The sequence below is a fragment of the Canis lupus genome, chromosome 24, assembly GCF_003254725.2.
Source record: "Canis lupus dingo isolate Sandy chromosome 24, ASM325472v2, whole genome shotgun sequence".
NCBI lineage: Eukaryota > Metazoa > Chordata > Mammalia > Carnivora > Canidae > Canis > Canis lupus.
Window position 1 is genome coordinate 28,799,194 of NC_064266.1, and position 23,823 is coordinate 28,823,016.

The following is a 23,823-nucleotide window of genomic DNA, read 5'->3' on the forward strand; positions in this document are numbered from 1 at the left end:
GATCAATAGAATATTGCTGAAGTGACATCATCTGATTTCCTAGGCTGTGTCATATGCCATACAACTCCCACTTTATTTAAATATTCTTATAGTCCTAAGCCACCCTTAAGAAATCAGAATCTCCTGCTCCATTTTGAAATGAAATTATTTTTTTTTATTTTTATTTTTTTTTTAAATTTATGATAGTCACAGAGAGAGAGAGAGAGAGAGGCAGAGACATAGGCAGAGGGAGAAGCAGGCTCTATGCACCAGGAGCCTGACGTGGGATTCGATCCTGGGTCTCCAGGATCGTGCCCCGGGCCAAAGGCAGGCGCTAAACCACTGCGCCACCCAAGGATCCCCTCCTGCTCCATTTTGGAGCAGGAGTTCTCACTCCCTGCCAACATGTCAGACTCTACTTCTTTGGGGTGAGAGGCACCATAACCTGAGAGGTCCCCAAGAGTGTGAGAAGTCCTGGAAGGACATGAGGAAGACAGCATGTTGGTCAGATTGGAACTCAAGACAAAATGAGTTTGGGGGTGACTCCAGAAATGACTAAGGCTGGTACACAGCAGGTGCATAAGAAATATGTATAGAACCTAAACCTGAAATGTCCACATATTCTTCTCCACCCAACCCAAGAATTTGGTAGAAAAATTTGGTAGAACAAAGCTTGGAGTCTTGTTCCTCCTGCCAACCAGCCAGACCCTGGTACAGATTGAAAAACTGAGGCCTAGAGACAAGAAGGGATATGTACCAGATCTGGCTTATACTTGAGGTTGAGGCAAGAACCCATGCGTCCAGGCACTCCGTCTGCCCCTCCACCCCCGCAGAATGGGGCAGGAGTCCTGAGTGACCAGCTGGCCACATCCAGACCTGAAGCCAAACACTGTTCACATGCACTGCTATTTGCTCAAGGGGGCGGGTGCATGGCCCTCTGGCCACATGTCAGGCATTGGTGTGTGAATGGCCACACAGGCGCAGGAGTGGGGGTGGGATGGGCTGTCCCCAGGGATTCTGAGAAATTGGGTGAAAGTGTACCGTATCTTGGGCCGCAGCTGCCTCGGGTCAGAGATTGGGCACACCCTGCCCCAGGGCATCGCTGCCCTGAGATCTGGATTCCAGATCTGGGAATCCTGGACTTCTGGCACTCTTTCTTGTCCCTAGCACCAGCCCACTCAGAGGTGGAAGATGGTCCTGAGGCTTGGAAAAGCCTGTGTGGTCAGGTCAGGCCAGGTCTGACTGCGTGTATGCACGGGCGTGTGTCAGTGTGTGTCAGAGAGAGCCCCAGAGACAGGCATAAAGAGCAACACAATCATCCTCAGTTTATTGTCACCTCTTCTGTGCCCAGGGGAAGAGAGAGTGAATGGGAACCTCCCCTACCCCAAGAAGGAGCTCAGAGTCCAGTGAGGGAGCTGGGGCCTGGGCAAAATCTACAAGCACCTGCCAGGCAGCAACAGCCAAGCTGTGACTTCTAATTGAATCTGCACAACAACCTGCTGAGGAAGGGGATAGTACCCATGTCATAGCTGAGGACAGGCTAATGGACGTGCCTACAGGAAGTTCTACAAGAAGCAGGCGCCAGACTCACTTTGCTCACCATTTAATTCCCAGTGATTGGCACACGAGAGGCAGATGCCCAGTAAATCTTTGTTGAGTGAGCGAGTGAGTGGGTGAATGAAGGGTCAAAGGCAAGCCTAGAATGCAGATCTGCCTCCTGCAGAGACCCAGGAGCTCCTTGACATGTCCACATGCAAACTGCTCTAAGAGAAGGTGTTGCAAAGCAGCATGGGAGCACAGCTCCCAAGGGGTCAGGGATGACGACACCGAAAATAAGAACATTTGACTAATGTTCTGAAGTGTAGATAGGAGTTTTCTAGGCTGACCACGCATTCCCCAAATATTTAATAAGCACCTGTTGCATGCCTGGCACCCTTCTGGGAGTTTGGGATCCATCAATAAAGGATATAAGATTTCTGCCCTCCTGGGACTTACATCCAAGAGGAGCAGAGAGAGCGGGAACCATAGGCAGAAGGAACCACACAGGTGGAAGTGGGAGGCATATCTTGGGGGTGCAGAATATGGGGTTCACTGGGTGGGGAGGTTGAAGGGAGCCCTGAAAAGACAAGGCTCAAGCAATGAGCAGGGGTTCAGAAGGTTCTGGGGGCTTGAGAGCAGAAGGGAATGAGGGAAGGGTTTTTTCAACTCATTGACCTAGTGTCTTTGTGCCAATGGTTATTTTTTTTTCTTAGTTTATCTGTCTTTCCCCTAATTTAAGCCACAGATCCCAACCGTGGAAAACCCAGGGCTCCAGAAATTTTTAGTGTCATCCAAGAGAAAAGGAAATTATTTTTGCTCACTATTCAGCTTTTCATATTTTATATTGATTTCGATATTGAAAAATATTTATTTCCACATCTAAAGCTGGAATCTTTATGTCAGGTACCCAAACTCCAGCTTGGGTGGGTAGTTGCTTATAAAATATGTGACATGTTTTAATTTCTTTAAATCAATCAATCAATCATTCATGATGTCTTTGGCAGCAATAAGATAGAAAACAGGCTTTTATTTTATTAGGAAGCTGAGCTTGTCAACATTTCAAATGGGAGGTTGCCTGACCTCCGTTTCTGCAGATTGTTGGAGAAAAGTGAACACAGACAACTCCAGGGCTGAATTTGAATGTGGCTCTGTGGAGAGGGTTGGGCAGAGGGTCTTGGGTCCAAGTGGGACCCAGGGGGCACAAGGGGTGGGGGGGAGGGGAGAGCAGGAAGGGGGAGAGGGCGGGACTAAGCTTGGGGCAGCTCCTCTGCAGTGAGCAGAAATCCAGGAGAAGATAGCTGACCTCCACTGGGTCCAGATCTGGGCTGCCTGCCCAGACCAGGAAGACCATTCCAAGGATCCAGTAGCAAACAGGGAGTTGAGAGAGATGGAAGGAAAAGAGACTTAGGCAGGAACCATAAGGGTCTCTGTAATCCAAGAATGGGGAGTGGGATGATGGGAGTACAGATGTGAATGGGGTAGGGACCAGGGCCTGCAGAGGCTGAGGAACATGCAGCAGCCAAATAATTAGGGACCAGGCCAGAACCTAATCCATAGCAGGTACTCAGTAAAAATCTATTAAAAGAATGGTTTTGAAGGGTACCTGGGTGGCTCAGCAGTTGAGAGACTGCCTTTGGCTCAGGTCATGATCCAAGGGTGTTGGGATCGAGTCCCACATCAGGCTCCCCGTCGGAAGCTTGCTTCTCCCTCCGCCTATGTCTCTGCCTCTCTCTGTGTCTCTCATGACTAAATAAATAAAATATTTAAAAATAAAAAAACAAAGAATGGTTTTGAATACCAGGCTAATGGCTTTTTTTTTATAGCTTTGATAAGTTGGATGCTTTTATGTGCTCAGAGGTAACCTAGCTAAAGGCCCCTCATCCATTCATTATGTCACTTTACAAAAGAGGAAACTGAGGCCCAGTGAAGCTAAGTGGCTTAGCTGGGGTCCCAAAGCTGGCAAGTGCTAGAATCAGGGCTGAAATCCAGTGCAGTGTGAATCCAGAGAACCTAACTCTTTGTCCCCTAGTACTTTGTCCTATAGGAGGAGGAAGTGCCAAGACGAGGCTACATCATGACTTTCATGTGACCTAAGAACTTTTGCTTTAATGGACTCCCACTTCCATAACAATATATTAGAACTGTGTTGGTATGAAGAAAAATGTAATCCAGGCTGAATTATATTCATCTTTTTTTCATCTGAATTTAAAGAAATTCAGGCTCCCTGCATGGAGCCTGCTTCTCCCTCTGCCTGTGTCTCTGCCTCTCTTTCTCTCTGTCTCTCATGAATAAACAAATAATTTTTAAAATCTTAAAAAAAAATAGTCCCCTGAATTTAAAGAAATAAAAATATATCCACGGGACTCCCAAAAGCATCACGGGGGCCCCAGGCACACACTAGCTGCTGTGCCTGAGGGATGGGGCATAAATCCTGGGCAAAGATGCTTCAGGCATGTGATCTCTATGCCTAAGAAAGCAGTTGGTCCCCTTGCAAACTAAGCAAAGACACTTCCTAGGGTGTAGACCTGGAAGCCAAGCAGAAGGTCAGGAGAATAGTCTCACAGCACGTGCCAGAGCCTGCAGGACATCTTCCAGACCTTGAGACATTCTCACCTCCAGGTGGACTGTCAAGAGGGAAAAGCTCAATCATGGAGGGGACTTGGACCAGGCGGATTTTGTGCACAAAGAGAAACAACAGGAAAATCCAGGCTGCCCCAGGCCCCAGCCCCGCCCTTCCCCCAGCACGGCAGGTGGAGAGATGCTGAGCTGCCCTCTGCCCTCCGCCCTCGCCCTCGACTGGCTTCCTGGATCTGTCTCCCTGGGAGGAGCTGGGGCCCCATGGTGACCTTTGGCATCTCTGATCTGTCTTCCCTCCCCAGCCCCACCCCCATCCCTCTGGAGCTCCTGGGCAGGAACAGTCCACACCCTGAGGAGGGGGTTCCAGGGCCTGCCCCGCCCACTCTCACCACCACCCCCAGCCTCCTTCGGCCTCTACATGTCTCTTCTGGAAACTGAAACCATCCGTCCTGGGGCTTCCTGACAATCCCCCAGCCCAGCCCCAGTCCTCAGCTTTCTGAAAAAAATGTGAATAATTTTCTATTTAATTTGTGCCAGGCTCTGTGCTAAACACTATATTTATTCAATGCCCTGAACAACTCCACAAAGTAGGTGGTATCACTGCCACATGATGGAGTCCAACGGGTCTGGGGACTTGCTCAGGGTCACACAGCAGTAAGTGGCCTGGTCAGGGTTCAAACCTGCCAAGCTGGCTCTGGAGCCCTGAGTTCTCCAAGCACCAGGCCCCGGCTACTGTCCCAGTTAGATTCCTCTATGTCTCCTTATTCCCCAGTCCCGAGCCTGACTCTCATGGCTGTCTGACCCTGGCTGTCCACATCCTGTAAGGGCTCCCACTGCTGCCCCCTGCCTCGCCATGACATCGGGCTCTCTCCCACCGTTCAGAGCCATCGTTCAGAGCCATCAGTGATCTTTCTAACCCCCCTCCCTGTCATTTCTCAACCTGGAGCAGATAGAGGAGGTTCTCTAGCAATTGAACACAGCATTGTGACAGACTGGCCTGATTCTGACCGCCACCTTGGCCCTTGGGTCCCATCGTGTGACCTTGGACAAGGTGACCCTGCGTCACCTTACCTTTTCTGAGCATTGATGTCCTTAACAGTAAACTTGGAGCCACAAGGCCTACCTCATACCCTTGTCATGAGAATTCACTGAGAAAGAAGACATAGAGTGACAGGCAGAGTGGGAATTCAGGGGATGTTCACCACTACCTACCCCCATCTGTGTACCCTGCAAACCTCAGCGCAAACATCACCTCTTCTGTGATGCCTTCTGGGAGTCCCTGGTCTGTGAGCTCTGGGAGGATCTGAGTCTTCTCTGGACCCCAGCCTAAAACACAGGGCTGGTGGTGTTGTGGTGCTTGTTGGAAGGAGGAAATTGTTGGAAAGAGGGAAGAAAGAAGGAAGGAAAAAAGGAAGGAAGGAAGGAAGGGAGGGAGGGAGGGGGAAGGGAGGGAGGAGACAGAAGGAAATGCGTCAGAAGAAGGTGGTAGGGGGTTGGTAATGGGACTGGACTTGGAGAAACAGTGAAAAAATAACTTGGGCTTTAATGATTTTGTTAATTAGGCCCAAAATGACTGGAGGCAAGAAGAAAGGCGACTGCATTTAACCTAATTACCCAGTACCCAGTGCTGTGTAACAACCCCATCATTGTTCAGGGTCCCCATGCGTGGACCCCATGCCGCTCTGGCCCCCTCTCCCAAGGCCCACCAGACTCAGAGCTCCAGACATTGCTCACTGGGTTGAGTGGGGAGCCCCAGGACGCAGAGCAGGCCTCAAACCCCCACCAGGTGGGCTCCCTGGGATTCGGGGCTTCTCAAAGTGGTTTGCCTCCCTCATTATATAGCAGGCCCTGTGCTGAGCCAGGGAAGCAGATTTCGTCCTTCTCCTGGGATTGGAGTTGGGAGAGGATGGGAAGTGGGGAAATCAGGCCAGGTCAGGAGTGAGCCCGGCCCTCCTCCTCCTTCTCCTTGTCCCTACCCTCCTCATTCCCAGCCCCCTTCTTGTCATCAGTGCTCCCCTCCCACACTCCTCCTCTCCAGCCCGCTGCTCCCCATCCCTCCTTCCTGTCCACCCTCCCCTCCCCCTTCCAGCTCTCCATCCCTTCCCAGGGAGTCCTGGTAATAACAGCCTCCAAACCAGCCCGACAGGTTCCAGGGGACCAGCCCTGCCCCAGAGGCAGGTAAGGAGGTGGAGGGGTGACCCCCCAGCTGCTGGCTGCCTGAAAACACTAATTAACTCTTCAGTCCACTGGCTTGTTCAGCCAGCCCGTTCTGTGGCCTGGGGTGGGGGTGGGAGGTAGAGAGGAAGATGGACACCATGGAAGCAGGGTCAGTGTTTCCAGACCCCACCGTCCAGGAACACCAACCACGGATGCAGCTTCTGAGAGCTCTCTCCTGGGACTCAACAGGTCTGCAGAAGTCTGCCAAGCCAGACACATTGACTCACATTTAATTACACATTGAACCAATCATCTGGTTGAAATGAGTGAAGTTTCATAAAGGAGATGCAAAATCCGGGGGGGGGGGGGGCAGAATTAGCAAGTTTTTTTCTTATCAATAACATTGTTTGAAGCTTGGACCTGAAAACAATCCACGAAAATCCCTTTGAGAGGGAATTTCCAGACTCTGTTTTCTCTGCCTCATGCTCCCTGGCCAGTGATAGGAGAGGGGGAAGGAAGGAGACTGGCCTTAGAAGTGTGAAGTGAGTGTGTGATTCTGAGTGTGAATGCAAGGGGATGTGTGTGTGTGTGTGTGTGTGTGTGTGTGTGTGTGTGCATATAAATGTAAGCCAGATAGCTTGGGTTCAAATCCCAGCTCCATCCCTTCTTAGCTGTGTGACCCTGGGCAAGTTATTGAACCTCTCTGTGACTTGGCTTCCCCACCTGTAAAATGGACACATGAAGTATAACCTACCTGCCTCCTAGACCTGTCATGAAAACGGAAGGAATTCATAAATGTAAAGCAAAGTACACATGGTGGGTGTGATTTAAGTGTTTGCTGTATCAGTATTGGTAGTATTAGTAGTAATAGTATGATCATTACTATGATGATTACTTACAGCCACGCCTGGACCCACCAGCACTTAACTCGAGTAGTACTGACTGTGTATGTGTGTGGGGGTGGGGGGGCGGGTGGGAGTGTGTGTGTATGTGTGCATATGATATGACCAAAGAAGGACTCTGGATGAATAAATGGATCTTCCTGGATGAATGGTGAGTGAATATTACAGTTTTAATCACAGCTCTGTAGATCGGAAGTTTGACACTAAAGCAAGGTGCCTGCAGAAAGCTCTAGGAGAGAATCTACCTCCTTTGCTTTTCCAGTTTGTAGAGGCTGCCTGCACTCCCTGGTTCACACCCCCTTCCTCCTCTTCCCAAGCCTGCTTCCCTCCTCAAATCTCCCTCTGCTCAGGGCCAAGAAAGGTTCTTCACCTTTAAGAAGCGCTGTGATGACTTTTGCCCCACCCAGGTAATGCAAGGCAATCTCCCCATCTCAAGGTCATTAACCCTAATCATATCTGCAAAGTCCTTTCTTCCATAGTAAGATAACATATTCACAGGTTCCGGGGATTTGGACACAGACCTGGTAGGGATCATTCTGCCCCCAATAAACAGGAGAAGGCTCTGTGTTGCAACTGAATCACACCAGTAAGTGTCTGTCTTCTGTCTTCCGCTTGGCTCCTAGAGCCCTGGGTACTATAAGAGGCTGGAGGTAGGCAGGCTGGCAATGGGCAAGCTGCTGCTCTCATGTTCAAGAGCCTCCCAGCTAAGGTTCTCAGATCCCACATCTGGCCAGGTTTGGGCAACTCCTCTCAGATCTGAAAGGACAGCAAGGTATGGATGAGGCTCTGCCCCTGCCCTGCTGTGTGTCCATCAGGGCAACACTTCCTGTCTGAACCTCAAATTTTCTCATCTGTAAAGCGTTCTGAGGACTGTGCACTATGGCACATGAAGCTCTCAGGACAGTGTTAGGCATACAGCAAAGGCTCAGTTGGCATCTTATATCCTAGGGACAAGAAGGTCGGGCTCATACTTACAAAAGCAGTTGGAGAACTGAGCCCCATGCTCTTTCCCACGGGCCCACGGCCTCCCGCCAAGTCAGAAGGCCAAAGTCACACACCCACAGACCCCCCGGCTTCTGGGAGCCTGACCACGGTGAGATGCCCCAAGCACCACTTTTCTTTGAAGTTTGCTGTTTAACACATTCTGTTCCAGAGACCTTCCATGGCTGTCTTTTGATAAAGAACAATGTTTCAAGCTGCAGCTCTTTGGAACACCATGCAACTGTTAAAAAGGGTGAGGTCAGACTTTGTACAGACAAGATGTCCAAAACATACTGTTAAGCAAAAGAAAAAAAGGAGTTTCATAACACTGGGTATAGGTTGGACCCATTTTTGTTTTTTAAAAAAGCATCTTGCCAAGTTTCAGAAAGCAAATGCTTTCAAGTCACAAGGGCAGAAGTGGGCAGATATGAGACTCCGGCGGGGGTGGGGGTAGTTAGACCAGGTCACGTGGCACAGGGGGACCTCCACGTAAAACATTCAAGTCCCAGTTCTCAAAGTGGACAGTCAGTTTTTGGCCCCTGGAATATGTGAAAGGGGTGTGTGTATGTGTCTGTGTGTGTATCTCTGTGTGTCTGTGTGTATCTGCATGTATATCTGTGTGTGTCTCTGCGTGTGTATGTCTGTGTCTGTGTGTCTTTGTGTGTGTCTGTGTCTCAGGGGGAGAAGTACGTTTGGTAGTCAGAGCGAAGGACACCAGGTCCTCTGTCCCTTTATTTTTTCTGTTTACATTTTGCCTTTTCTCAATCTTTTAAAACAAGCTTATACAGATATCCCAAAAGTCTTAGTACAGTTTTAAGCTTAAAAACCTATATTTCTCTAATCATAAAAAATAAAGACACAGAAGTAAATATATAATCAAATATTTGTAGAGAGATGGTACACCAGGAAAATCCGTGATTCTAACACTGCTGGGTACACCTGGTAGTGACTGACACCAGCCAAGGCTGGTCAGGAATCTGTGCTGACCTCAGGTGTGGGCAGGCCGCGGAGAAGGTCAGCAGCGTCTGGAGCCAAGACACAAATGTTGCCCAAGGCCTGTACACTCAAACAAGCACACACTCACACACACACTCATGCAGGGTTCTGCAAGCAACACCCCCCCCCCCCAACCTTGTGATGCATCCTTTTCGTTCTCCGCGGGCACTGGTCTAAGAGATGACAGATCTGGCATCCGTGGCTGACTCTGCCTCTTGCCAACTGAGTAGCAGCCTTGGGCATGCCATTTTTACTCTCTGAACTTTGATTTCTCCATCTGCCAAATGAGGGTAAAAGATCATGCATGAAAAAAATATCCCGTGCAGTACCTGATATGTGGTAGATACCCAATAAATAGGGTTTCTAAAGAAGAGAAATCCTAGCCTCTCCCCAGGCCCTGGCGTCCAGCCAGTAAGAGTACGTCACCAGAAATGGGCTGGCTGCCTGGAGAGAGCAGAGTCCATTGGCCTTATCAGGCCGGGCTGCCCTGGCCCCACACAGAGCTGGCCTCTGTCCTCTGACCACCTGCATCTGTCTGGTTCCAGGACCTGTGGCCACATGATCCCATGACCCTAAAACTGAGAGTCTCCACTGCCTGCCTGCGAGGAAAGCAAGACATTCCCACTTTGAAGATGGGAGCTCAGAGAGGCTATGTAACTTCTACTCGTGCATCTGCTTTCACCGATTCATTCACTGGATGTTTCAGTGAGATGCTAAGACGGACCAGGCACTGTCCAGGCCCAGGAGGAAGCAGCAGTCAACTATACCTTCAATGCCCTTGCTGTCACAGAATCGAGACCAGCTTCATGGGCACGTGACCTGTGTGGTCACACGGGACCCTGCAGCTAGAACATTGCACACAGGCAATGTTCACTTTGTTGCTCTGTTGCCACCCGAAGCTTCTCAGCTATCATTAAACAACAAATGTCTCGTGTTGTAGTAGAAGAAACTAAGTCTCAGGCAGGCTAAGCAACCACCTAGGGTCACCATGAAGTTGACAGCAGAATCGAGTCTCTGATGCCTAAAGCAGGATCCTGCCTGCACTCACCCCCTCCCTGACCGAAATCTCTCCGGGCACATGACAGTCCACCAGAGAAATTTCCCTCCAGCCCCAGAACCAGCAATGCCTATATTTCTCCTGAGCAGAGGGTCTGTTTGTGTTTCCTTGAGGAGCACTATAGGTCTCAAAGGTGATCTTTTTTCCCTCTTCCCACTGGCCACCAGGAAGCCCGGAGTCACTTCAGGGGCCCATCCCACATGACTTTATATCCTATGGGATCCATAATGTCACTTCTGTTCACTCTCACCCTTCTACCCTGCTTTTACTCTCTGCCTCCTTTTGTTTTTACGGATTTGTCATACGGTTTGGCTCACCCTATTATACCCAGCCCCAATAAGCCATCTGAAACCTTTTCAGCATTCTCTGCATGTCTGCTTCACCTCCTGCTCTCAGAAGAGAGCCTGTCTCTGGCTCCTCACGCACAAGACCCAGGCGATGCTGCCCGAGCTCCCCGTCTTCTCACTCAAGCTCCACCACACTCTGATCAGCAGCCCAGTAACCAAATTCTAATTTCCCAGGAAGTAAATGCTTGTTGGCCCCGCTCGGGTCAGGTGTCCACTCCCGGCTCAAGCAGCCGTGTCCACGGGCTGGCCGGTGCAGAGGAGCTCTGGATGGGGGTGCCTGGCCCAGCGGCAACGTGACACCAGGCTAAGGCTCAAATTCCTCATCAACGCCTTCAAGCCCCTCAACACCTTTGTGTAGCCTCCTCTTTCCAGTCGTAGCCACCATCCTGTGCCTCAGTCTGAAGCCAAATAAGACATCTTGCTAATCCATTTGCTATTCTGGAAACTTCCTTCACTGTCATCTTCGAGATTTCACCCAGGCTAATTACCCCCTGCCCCCAAGGCCCCTTCCTCCAGCTCTGTCTGCCCTGGTGCATGACCAACCTAAATGCTGCCTCCTCCCTCTCCTAAGCTTGCTCAGACTGCCCCACCAGGTCTTGCCCTCCTCCAGCTCCCAATCGATGTCATCTGGCTCCTTCTTACCCTGCACCACAAGTTCCCATAAGGCGCTGATAGCCTTCTCGGGATGCTAGACCACCAGAAGGCAGAGACCTTGAAGCAAGGAGGCAAAGCCTTGGGGGCAGGCCAGCCTCAGTTCAAATCCTAGTTCAGCCACTTAGCAGGAGGCCCTGGGCATACCCCCTCAGTCTCTTTCTGAGCTGCCACAGGGCAGCGCAGCCTCCCAGTCACTCTAGGCATGGCGGGAGTGCATGGGAGTGAGGTCGGGGATGCAGAAATGTGGAGCACACAGCACTTACCGAGTGTTTGTTGAATGAATGAACGATTTGCACCTGAAGATGAGCATGTTTTCATTAATTTACACACATGTTCGACTCTCAGCCACTGGGTGGTGGCCCGTATTCCTGTTCATGGGGGCATCGGGAAGGGCAGGGTGAGGGGCCCTGACTTCTGACTCTCTAACCTGTTTCCTGTAGGTAGAGAGAGGCAGCAAGCTCACACACACACACACACACACACACACACACACAGCATGAGCAGTGACTCTACAGAAGAGACAGGCCCTGCTCATCCTCTTCCTCTCCACCAAGGAAATCAGAAGGCCCAGCTGGGGAGCAAGTCTGAGCCCCTTTAACTTCTTCAAGCCTCTGTCCATCTCCTGTCCCCCTGGGACCCTCCAAGGCCTGGAGGGTGCTGGAGAGGCAGGTAGATCCAGGCTGTATTTGCTGACAGCCTGACCTGTGTGGGTTGCTGCACTTACCAGTTTACATGCATTTCCTCATTCCCTCCTCATTGCTCTTTATTGCCCTTGCCAGATCAATATAATTGCACCCATGCTGCAAACGAGGGAAGTGGGGCTCAGAAAGATCACCTGATCCCCAGTTAGTTGCCCCTTCACCCAGATGGCAGTGTCAGAGCTTCAGACCAGAAATGTCAGCCTGCAGAAGTTGGGCCTTGCCCATGTGACAGGGTGAGGACCCTCCCCAGCCCCAGTGAGAATCCCCTGCCTGGGTCAGAGGTAGAAGGCTGGCCCTAGTCCCCCTGAGGCTGAGATAGGAGAACCTTTACAAGAAGGCAAAAGTGAAGAGCAATCAGCTGTTCAGAGCCCAGGAAGCTGGGCCAGCCAGGCTCTTGCATCCATCCTGGCCGGGAAGGAGCCAATCGTCATCTCAGGAGGCAAACTGTGGGGTGGAGGGCCAGTTGCTCACCTACCACCCAGCATGCCTTGAAAGGAACAGGCCATAGGTGACAGTGCTTTGTGAACAGAAGGGCCAAGGGGTGGGAGGGGGAAGCAGCAGTGGGGCAGCACTCGAATTCAGGGCCATGTGCTACCCTGGATGATGCCTGGAGACTTCATCAAGCCTTTCTCGAAGGTTTGACATAGAGTGACTTAGAAGTCTCCTGATTAGCAAATTCACCTCTGGAGGAGCAAGTGGGTATCAACAAGGGCCCATAAGGCAATGATCACAACAGAGAAGATGATAATGATGATGATGGTGGTGGTGGTGGTGGTCGTAGTGGTCATGAGCTAACACACACAGCACTACCTATCTACCAGGCACGGTTCTAAGCGCTCTATGACACACCCTGTGAGGCATGTACACGTATCATCATCCCATTTTACAGATGAAGAAACCAAGACAGGGAGCAGTTAAGTAACTTGTCCCAAATTACACAGCTAGAGCGTGCTGGATCTGGCATTCTGGTTTCAGAGTCTGCACACCTACCTACAATGGTACTAATTAGATTTAAAGTACAATGAAAAAAAGCCATCACTATTTATCAAGCACCTACTATGCATCAGGAAACTGAGCCAGGCACCCCACAGGCACAAGAGAGATTTAACTCTGACATGATTATAGTTCCGTTCCGCTGATATAAAATCTGAAACCTTGAGGTAGAAGAAGCAAGCTCTCCAGTACTGCAGGGCCGAGGAGTGCAGAGGGGCAGCTGGCACACCGAGGAGGCCTGACTCCGGGTCCTCCATCTGCCCCACAGAGGCACACTGTGCTCCTGTGACTGTACACACATGTGCACCAGGACACACTCACTCCACACAGGCTTGTGGAAACACAAATTCTAAAAGCCCAACTGTGTTGTCACCAAGTTAGGGACCCAAGCTCTTGGCCTAAGGACTCAAGATGTTCTCTCCAAAAAGTGGTTCCCTAGGTGGGCAGCAAGTTTGCATTGCGACCATGCCAGAAAATGCTGGCAAGTCCTTGTCAGTCAAAGCTCCCTGGGTTCTGAGCATCTGGAAAGAGCCGGTGGGGGTGAGAATATTCGCACTCAGGGCTGAAACTCCAGCTTCTTTCCCACAGTATGTTCACAGCTGTAAATCCCACTTCCCAGGAGCTCCGGCTGGGGTTTGCACACCGCCTTCCAGGGCCTTCCCTGCCAATCAATTTCATGTGAATTCAGCCAGAGATCCTGGCCAGAGGAACTGGTTAGACCTGCCTGACAGTCTCCCAGCTGCAATGCGGGAGTCTGGGCTTGCGGCTAAGTCTATCCTTCCAAGTCGCTTCTGGGAGCATTTCCTGAAGTCCCACCTCCTTTGCAGCCCTCTCTTGAGCTTACATCTTCCTGGGGTGACAGAGACCAGCCATGCCCACCATAATCACAGCAGCCAGCACTCACTGCACTCCACCAGCCATCAGGCATCACTGACAGGCTGCATCCCCACACATCCCTCCTGCAGCCAGAAGAAGAGGGCAACAGACTCCCCACTTAGCAGAGAGGCGAGGTGAATGTCCTAAGTGACCACAGTCAGGAAGAGGAGGGGCTGGGTCTACACCCAGGTCCACCTGGCTCTGCCACCTGAACTTCTTCTAGGCCCCCACTCCAGCTCCAGTGAGGATTTCAGAAAGAAGACAGTGTCTTCCTTTTGGCATCCATGGCCTAGAAATGATTGAGAAAGAGATGAGGTGGAGAGGAGGGGACTATGGGTGGCAGAGAACTACATGGGGCAACTGCTCAGGCCAAGGTGTGGAGGCTGGAGATCCCAAGGTAGGTTCTAGAGTTGGTGTGGCCAGAGCACAGGACATGAAGAATGGAGGGGCAAGGGCTTATGGTACAAGACCCTGGAGGCCAGGTCAAAGAATTTGGAATGGGCCCTGGATGTGATGAGTAGCCATAGATGGTTTCTGAGCAGGACTAGTGGCCAGTATCTCAGAAAAATTAATTTGAAAGCAACTCTCTCCTCATCCCCCCACCAAAAAAATTATAAGTACGTATGGTGACAGATGTTCACTAGACTTACTATAGTGATCATTTTGTAATATATACAAATACTGAATCATTATATTGTACACCTGAAACTAATATAAAGTTATGTGTTAATTTTACTTCAATAAAAAGATTAAAAAAAAAAAAAGGAATATCCCCAGTGGAGCACAGGTGGCTCAAAAGGATGGTGCAGGGTGGTCTGGAGGAGTGGGGGGTGCTGTCCTCTCAGAGTCAAGTTTCCACTGAATAAAATTCTAGAAACATTTTTCAGCCAGTTACAAATTCTACTTCACCCATCATCCAGCCCCCAGGCCCAAGAGTATTAGAGTCAAAAGCACAGACTCTGCATTAGACAGCCCGCATTTGAATCCCAGCACTGCCACTTACTAGCTGTGCAACCTTGGACAAGTTGTTCAACCTCTCTGTGATAATTCCAGTTTCCTCATCCAGCAAATGGGGATAGCGCTATCCCCCCTGGCTCACAGAGTAAGTGTAAGGGTTCCATGAATTAATAGTTGAGAAACGCTTAACTGCTAGGCATATGGAAAGGTCGCATAAGGAGCTGAGAGGCCAGAGCCCCTGGTCTACCTCTCAAAGATGGAAGCAGGAGGAGTCTGATGTAGTATGTTCCCAGTGATCCCATTCTGGGTCCCACTACTCACCAAGTGCGTTTACTACCAACGAACCATCACTTTAAAAATACGCCCTGGCAGCATGCCAAGAACCAACTTCAGGCTCCCAGGTCTGTAATCCACAGAATGCATCTACCACACAGCAACAATTTTAACCAGGTTCAAACTAATGCTTCTCCTCTTTGCAAGCAGGACTTCTGGACTCTCTTGGTTTTCTGGTATACTCTTCTTCCTCAGGCAAACAGAGTAAGGAAGGAGGGCCACCCGAGAGAATATGATGCAGCCGACCTTTTTTTTTGGAAATCTCCAGCAAAAGGAAAGTCTTTTAGATCTATGAAGTCCGTAATCCCACTGAGCTGTGACTTTCCTACTATATAAAAGTATAAAACCCAGGGAGAGGTCACTCTCTGCTAACTCTAAAGGAGACAGAATCGGACAGGCAGGAAAATATGGGTTCCATTTGAGGTTTTCATCTGAGGGCCAGGACAGACTCTTCCCAGGGGCCTCTGTGCTTTGCTTCTGCCCTCTGACCTTCCCTAAATCGCCTCAGGATCTGGCTCAGCATCTTGGCCTGCCGAAGCCACGGTTTAGGTGGAACTGAAATTTGGAACACTGCTCTCTTCCGGAGCAAAGACAAACTAGTGGGCTGTTGATTTTGCCAATAAGACAGTGACGAGACCAGAGGTAAGTTTTTGGAGGAGGACCCTGGCAGTCTGAGAGGGGCCAGTCTGGGGTGGGGCCTGGAAGGCAAGTTTATGAGACTCTGGGAACTGACCCAGAACGAAGTGGGGACATTCCAAACGAAGGTGCGGTGGTGGAAAAAGCCAGAAGCATGCATCACAGAAGGGATATGAAAGCAGATCTGGCCCCAAGAAATCGGCTTATTTCTCAAGAACTAGAACACGGACTTGGAGGAGCTCACTTGCCAGTGGTATCAGCTGCCACCTGAACACACACTCTCTCCCAGCTTCGCTTGGAAACAGGAGCCCCCTGACTCTATTTACCTAGCTGTCAAATGGCCCTGATGCCTCATCCCTTCCAGCGTGAGGTAAAGAACCAAAAGTCATGAAGAAGGCAAAGGAGTGGGGTGGGGTCGGGGGCTGTTCACAGATGTGTTTCCATTTCCCAGCCCCGATTATGCACAAGAAATGTCCTCGGGAACCGCGTCAACCTCTCTTCATCTGCGTGCCACTTTTAGAAAGCCTCTTCCTGCATCAATGAAACACAAAGCAGGAGCTTGGGGAAGGTTGATTTTGACTTGAGGACACTGAATACAATCTTTTCTGGATGTTTACCAAGTGTGTTTACCAAGCAGCCTGCTCTCCAAACCCTAGCAATTGCTTAAAACAAGAAAGCTGTTGATTTGTGGAGTGTTTTCTTTTTAAAAAAAATCGTCACAAATGTTAGATTTAGAGACATTATTTCTTTTTAAAAATAACTTGTCAAGGGGACAAAGTATTTAGGAGGCTTTCTTCTCAGCACAGAAAGCAACAGAGAAGAGGAGCTTTTTTTTTCTGCCTGAGATTAGAGTGTGGGGGGGGTTGTGGATAAATTGAGGAAGGGAGGGTGGTCAGAAACAGGAGGCAAGCTGGTTCCTTCCCTGCCCCCTGAATCACAACCAGACTCATCTCTGATCCACTCACCCCTGGCTTTTTCTCTTCAAAGACCCACAAAGAATCTAAGGAGAAACAATGATACTGCCCCCCCCTCCGACCTTCCTCTCTACCATCCCACCCCAGGGCTTCCCAACCTGCCTCTCACGTCAGACTAGATATCTGGATGTGTCCCAAAGTGTACCACTGAGGGATACAAGATTTTGGGGGATGATATGCAAACAATCTTTTTTTTTTAAATTAGCGGTTTGTATTTTAAGGAATATCAAAAAACTAGATAGATATAGATGATAGATAGATAATAGATAGATCATAGATAGACAGAGATAGATAAGATATGATAGACAAATAACCAGGACCTTCAAGCCATGCTTCGGCAGAAATTACCCCTTTCCTCTTTAAATACATTTTACTCAACACATAGTCATTCAACCAATTACTGGATTATTGGGGTCTTACCAAGTGCCAGGTACCACTCATGTAGGAACATTAGTGAACAAAACAGCCATCAGACACGGACCTCACAGAACTCATGCACTGGCAGGAAAAAGCAGGAAGTAAGCAATAGATGAATAAATAATCCAGTGCTCCAAGGTGATTAGCACTATGAAGGGGTGGGGCAGGAGGAGAGAAGACTAGGAACAGCAGAGCAGAATAAGGCTGATCAGAAGGGTCCAGGGGGCAGCCCTGGAGGCTCAGTGGTTTAGTGCCTGCTTTGGCCCAGGGCGTGATCCTGGAGTCCCCGGATCGAGTCCCGCGTCGGGCTCCCTGCATGGAGCCTGCTCCTCTCTCTGCCTCTCTCTCTGTGTCTCTCAAGAATAAATAAATAAAATCCTTAAAAAGGGGGGGGGGGTGCCCAGGGGGGGAACAGGATGCTACATCAGGTAGGCTGGTCAGGTGAGATAGATTTGAGCAAGGAGGTAAAGGGGGTGAGGGAGGTTGCCGCGGCTTTATCTGGGGGAAGATGACTCTGGTAGAGGGAAGAGCTCAAGCACACATCCTATGCAAAGAGAATAATCAGCTTATTCCAGAAAGAAATTTAGACCCAGAATGTTCTTCTCCTACCCATTTGACTTGAGTAATGCCTATTCAGGCTTCATATCTTAGTACAAATATCACCTCCTCCAGGAAGCCCTCCCCGACCACTCTTTCCCCAGTCTCTGTCCGCTTCATTGTAGTATAGATGCTCTCAGAGGTCCAGCTTGCTTTCTCCTTTTGAAACTGTACACCGATTCATTTAAGAGCTAACTTTCGCTAGCTCTCCTGCTAGACTGTAAAGTCCATGAGGATTTGTTCACTGGGATGATTTTGGGTTTTGCTCACCGTTATATTGCCAACATCTAGCACAATGCCTGGCACATGGAAGAAACAACAAATATTTGTTCGGTGATTGAATGAATAGTCTTGGGTGGCAGGACTGGAAGCAGAGTTTTCACCGAACATAGGATCACAGTAGCTGTGGCGAAGTGGGACCGTAGGCCCCTGGGACCCAAAGTTTAGGTGAGTCAGAGCAGCGACAGAAGCTGGAGGCCCGGCCGTGGCAAACCTGGATCGGCCGGGGAGCCCCACCTCGCTCTTGCTCCCACGTGCTGTGTGGATAACTTCTGGCTTCACGGGAGGAAGCAAGTCTCAGATAATGACAAAGCTTTTGCTCCCCCTTCAACTCTGCACCTGCAGAAGCAGCCGCATTGAAATGCTTCCTTTTGAAGCTCGCAGAAGAATCCTGGGAGTGGGGACCAACCTAAGCACGTTTGCTGGGATGTCTGAGTAGGCGCGGAGAGGGCCATGTGCACCAGCACGTATGTGATCACCCTCATAGAGCAAGTCCGATCGCACAGCCGGGATCTGACAGGTAACACGCAGCAGCTGCGTGATTTACAGGGACTGGTGGGGCGAGCTCTCCTCTCTCACTTTGAGATCCTGAGTGCTTCATATAAATATTTATGGGAGCCTGGGCCTCCATTAACCCCGCCGGTGCCACATTTCACTCGTTACACGGTTCTTGTGTGTGAATGAATGTGAGGGCCAGTGTTCAACACACAATGCACGTACGTCTGTGCATGTGAGCATACAAAGATGGGCATGGACCCATGTGCATTTTGTGAGAGTTCATACATACATAATCATTGTGGTTCAGTGTAAGTGTAAATCCACACAGGTATATGCGTAAGTGTGCACATTTTGCACATGCTGTGTGAGACGGCATATATATATATAGCAGATAAGTACATGTGGGTTTAAGTGTGTGTACCTTCATGCCTGCCTCCGTGCACATAAACATGAGTTGCATGCGTGTTTATGCATGTGTCTGTATCTATGTGCTGGTCCAACGTTTCCACACCACACCAGAAACAGCTATGGTTAAACTAAGGATAATTCCATCAAAACTGCCTCACCTAGAGGCTGCTGCTTCTGGAGACACTTGCTCTGCTGATTATGATCCATTTACTGAAAAGTTCAACTGAGAACAGATGAAAGGTGAGGGGTCTGTTAATTAATTATGAAAAGCACCAGTATCCCAAGCTAGCAACACCCAAGTGGGCCTCCCCCACCCCACACATACACACACACACACACACACACACACACACCAGGACCACCCTAAGCTGCTGGCTTCTCTGTGAGAGATTGAAACAGGAGACAGAGTTTCCCTCCAACCCCCTTGTCACATTTGTCCTGCTGGATCTCCAAGTGCCCACTGCCCATCTCTGTGTCTGGGCAGGAAGTCTCATGGATGGAGAACAGTAATCACACCCCCAAGAAATGACTACCCCATGCAAGGGGAATTAGAAAGGAATTTTCCCCAAGTTCCCCGTCCCCCCAGGTGTTTCAGATAAGAGATTGTGAACTTGGTGGAGTTTGGTGCCAAAAAAAACAAATTTTGATATCAGATAGGACGGCACTCAAATTTTAGATCCTCCACGGGGTGACCCTGGAGGTGCCTACTCTGGGCCTACCTATCCATCTCGGATCTACATGGACAATAATAATCCACATATCAGAGTTCAGTGAAACGTCATGACAGGACTAACCTCATGATTTGACCACACCTCTTGTGCTCTGTGACCTGGTTGCCCCTGGTCAGTGGAAAGGGACATATGTACCAGGCTCCAGCTCCCAGGACATAAAAGAGGGAAGATGTAAGCCCTGTGTTGAGAAGTGAAGTCCTTTGCTGCCCACTCAGGGAAAGCAGAGCTGAGTCCCCAGATCCATCCTGGCCCAGGGGCACCACCTTGGTGGGAAACAGGTGCAGGTAACCCTGGCAGGGTCAAGGCAGTGAAAGCGACATCAGGAGAAACAAGGGGACCTGAAAAGTGAGCTCCTGATTCCCGATGGAGGTCACAGGCCAGGCCCCATGCCTGCCTTGCTCTCTCCAGCTCTGAAAGGAGCAAAGAGCACCCTCCAGGTTTCCCCTCCCTCACCCCCACCACCATCTATTTACTGGAAGGAGTGCAAACCCTAGTAAAATGCAGAGCTCAATTCTACAAGAGAAAGCGTGGCAACATAAATTTTGAATTTGTGCACTTCTGCCCCCTTCTCACACTGAAACTGACTTCTCAGAAAGTACCAGGCCTCCTCCTATTGCCTCAGCTGGCCTCAGTGGCTGTCCACCCGGCCCCCCCCCACCTCCACCCCCCCCCAGCCTAAGGACAGGATCCTCCTTTTGATACAAATAAAAGAGAATGTGTAACAAGCAGCTGTTATTTAATAGGAAAACAACTTCACATGCAAAGAATGCAGAAGGGCAGCTAACACGGAGTTGTGCTTCGGAACAAACCCCTATCAATAATTTAGGTGGTTTTCCAAATTGGAGCGGCAACTTATCTCCAGCATTTAATTTCTTGGAAGTGAGAACAGCAAACTCTGATTCTCTTATCTAAACGCATCTTTTAGGATAATACGTGCAGCACAATGGAGAAGGGCATTAAGATAGTAGGAGGATCCATGGAAAAGGCATGTAGAACATGGTGCAGGTGTGCAAGGCCCAGAGAATGTGTGCTCCCCAGCTGAAAGGACTGCTCTCTGTGGCCTGGACGCCTGCTCCCTGGAGCAGAAGGGAGGAAATTCCAGCAGCAGCAGCAGCAGCACCAACAGCAGCAGCAGAGGCAGCAGCCTTCTCTAACAGGAAGCTAGACCTCCACACCAGCGCCAGCCTGGGAAGCCTTATGGTGGCTTCTTCCGCCGACCAGGTCCAGCGTGGACCAAGGACTCTCCCTTTGCTGCAAGCTAGCATGTCTCCGGAGGGTACTGTGCTGGGCCCAAGCTTGGGAGCAGCTCTCCTAACGGGACTTTTTTTTAGAAGGGCTGCTGATGGAAAAGACTCTGTCTGCAAAAAGCACCCTTTGAGGACTTTTATTTTGGTGGGGGGAGGTGGGGCAGAGTAAACCTCTAATCCTCCCTTCCTTACATAACAAATCCAAACACTACTATCTCTGGGAGAAGAGGCCAGGCCACCAGACAGCCGCTGTATGGGGAAGGGTTACGCAAGAAGCCAGTTCTGGGTTTTCCTTTCTGAAAACAGAGGGGCTCTGAAGCGGGATTTGCATCTCTAAGCGTGCAAGGGACCCAGTGGAATCTCTAAACCCAGCTGTTTCCCCCGGGGGCCCACAGAGAAAGAACTGGAGGAGTAGGGGTGGGTGGGTGGGGGAGTGGGGGTTGGCCTGGCCTGACAGAAACTGTAGCTTTAGTGGGGTGTGGGGGGGAGCCAAAGGACCTTGCTGCTGTGCTCCTGTGTGCAGCTCCACTCTGAGCCTCGGACAGGCGCAGCTGGAGTGTGGGTGGGAGGGAGGTGGGCACCCCCGACGGGAGGGGGGTTTCCACCTGCCACAAAAATGCCCAGAGACCCTGGGTCGCAGGAAGCCGGGCGGTGACCAAATGAGAGGTCTGGGTCGAGGGCCGGCGGCTTCCCCGGCTCCTGCACCCCCGGACAGCCGGGCGGCCCTCTCGCCAGCGGGACCCAGCTCTGACCACGTCAGTCCCCACCAGCCCCGCTGCCGCGGTCGTGGGGAGAGGGGAGGGCAGGCTGGGGGGTCCGTCGCAGCCCACAGGGCGGGAGCCCAGGGCAGCCGGCCGAGCCCCGGGGCTCCAGAGCCCAGGCCCAGGCCCGCGCCGCTCCCCGCACTTACCGGACACCTCGGAGCCCGCAGCCGGAGCTCCGGTGGCCAGGCTGCGCCTGGAGGAAGGGAAGAAGGGACAAGGAGCCAAGACGTGGGGACAAAGTTCTCCGAAGTGAAGAGTTTACCAGGGAAGGGCTGCGGGGAAGGGGAAGGCCAGAGTGAGGACGCGGGAGACCGCGGAGCCGGGCGGACGCCGCCACCCCTGCGGCGCGGGTCGGGACCGGGGCTCCCGGGTCGGCGCGCCCAGCGCCATCCCCGACCCCTCGCCATCCCCTGGCGGCGGCCCATCCCCAGCCTCCCGCACAACCGAGCCAAGCGGGGGTCGCAAGGCCCGAGGGCGGCGTTGGGCAGGGTGGGGGGCGCTCCTCCAGCCGGGACCGGCCTGGAGCGAACCACCGTCCCGGGGCCCGCGTGTGCCCCGCGTGCGTCGCCGTGTGTGTGTGTGTGTGTGTGTGTGTGTGTGTGTGTGTGTGTGTGAGAGAGAGAGAGAGAGAGAGAGAGAGAGAGAGAGAGAGAGAGAGAGAGAGCCGGCGTGGGTCCCCCAGTGCGGGCGCAGGCCTGTTCCCTGGGGATGCGCACTGGCGTGGGTCCCCCGGTGCGGGCGCAGGCCTGTTCCCTGGGGATGCGCACTGGCGTGGGAGGCTCCCGGCGCTGGAGGGATCTTGCCCCCGGGTCGCGGAGGATCGCCAGGGGCCCGCGGGCCGCGGGGGGCCGCAAAGGAGCCCGCGGGCTGCGCGGCGCCGCGGGGCGGGCAGGGGCGGGCCGGACGGCCTCGGGACCCCGTGCGCTCCTCCTGAGCTCGCGGGCGCCGGCTCTGCCGGTCGCGGCGGGTCGGGACGGCGGGCGGCGGGCTGAGACGCGGCCAGGGCTTGCCCGCCCCGAGCCTCTGGAGGTCCCGGCCTCCTCCCGTGCGCTGTCGGCTCTGCCCTGCGTGCGTCCCGGGCCGACTGGCGCTCAAATAATGGGTTGGTGCCTGGATTGAGAGCGCCTGCAAGGGCACCCCGTGTGGGTGCTGGATGGGGTGTCTGTGCGTCTGGGTGTCTGTGTGTCAGTGTGTCACTGGGACTACGTGGTGTGGTGGTCAGCTTCTCAGAGATGCAATGGGTCACTCTGAAACGGCCTGACCCACGGTGTCATTCTAGATGCTGGCCTCACTGGCTTGGTGTCTGTGTTTCTGTGCTCTGGAGAAGGGAAACCAATGCCTTGGAGTTTACAACCAGAGGCTGTTTCTAGCAGAGAGGCCAGGAGACTCTAGAAGTGGGAGATGCCAGTCCTCTCGGGATTATTCCAAAGGGAGTCAAACCTCCACCACAAGGAATCAAGGCGATCTTGGTCTCCAGATCCACGCAGCAGGGGCTTCTTCTGGTGCTCAGCCTGGCCGAGCCTTCTTTCGCCCCACAGGGGATACACTTGTACATGTGGGCATGTTCTTATCAAGTTTGTACGTGTGCACTTGTACACACAACTACCCAACTAATCGTATCCCCTTGCTCCCTTGCACTCGGGTAGAGCTACTTCACAGCCAAATTCAGCCACCATCCTCCTCCCCGATCACAGCCAAAGACTTCTGTGCCCGGTACATCTTTGGGTTAGTGAAATGAACTGGGCCTTGGAATTTAATTCAAGCCAGAACCTGACTTCTACTAAACAACACCAAAGCACTGTTAAATGTAAATCACTGCTGCTAGTATTTGCATCCTTACTTTTAGGCCTTTTCCCTGGTCTGTCTCTACCAGACCCCAACCACCACCCCCAGGATTCCAGCGATCCTGGGCCAAAAGCTATTCCCTGCTAGTTTCAGCCTTCCCTTCTTTCTCTCGGTTCTTTCTAACTCTAGTTCCCGGCTGGGGGCTCTGCAGCCGGGTTTTTTACATCTCCCCATTCAGGTCCCGAAGTTCCATGTTAGGAACTCTGGGCCAGAGAACCCCAGGGCTGGAAGACTGAGTCCCTGGGACTGCAGATACTCCGTCTGAGGTGAAGAGATGCCCCTTGAACCCATCCATTGCCAAAGGAGCAGAGAAGCCTTCTGGATCCGGGAGGGATGTGAGGGACGGTGGGAATCCCACTCCAACTCTCAGGAATGTCT

The 23,823-nt window shown here is 51.6% G+C and overlaps 1 long non-coding RNA gene across 1 annotated transcript in view; it reads right to left on the reverse strand.

The window, feature by feature from the left end:
* LOC112673950 (uncharacterized) overlaps positions 1 to 21,857 on the reverse strand; it is a 111,265-nt gene extending 89,408 nt beyond the window's left edge. Inside the window, exon 1 of the long non-coding RNA XR_004809122.2 lies at positions 21,747 to 21,857. This is a non-coding gene — a long non-coding RNA (uncharacterized LOC112673950). The remainder of the gene's footprint in view (positions 1 to 21,746) is intronic.
* Between the last annotated feature and the right edge of the window lie 1,966 nt (positions 21,858 to 23,823).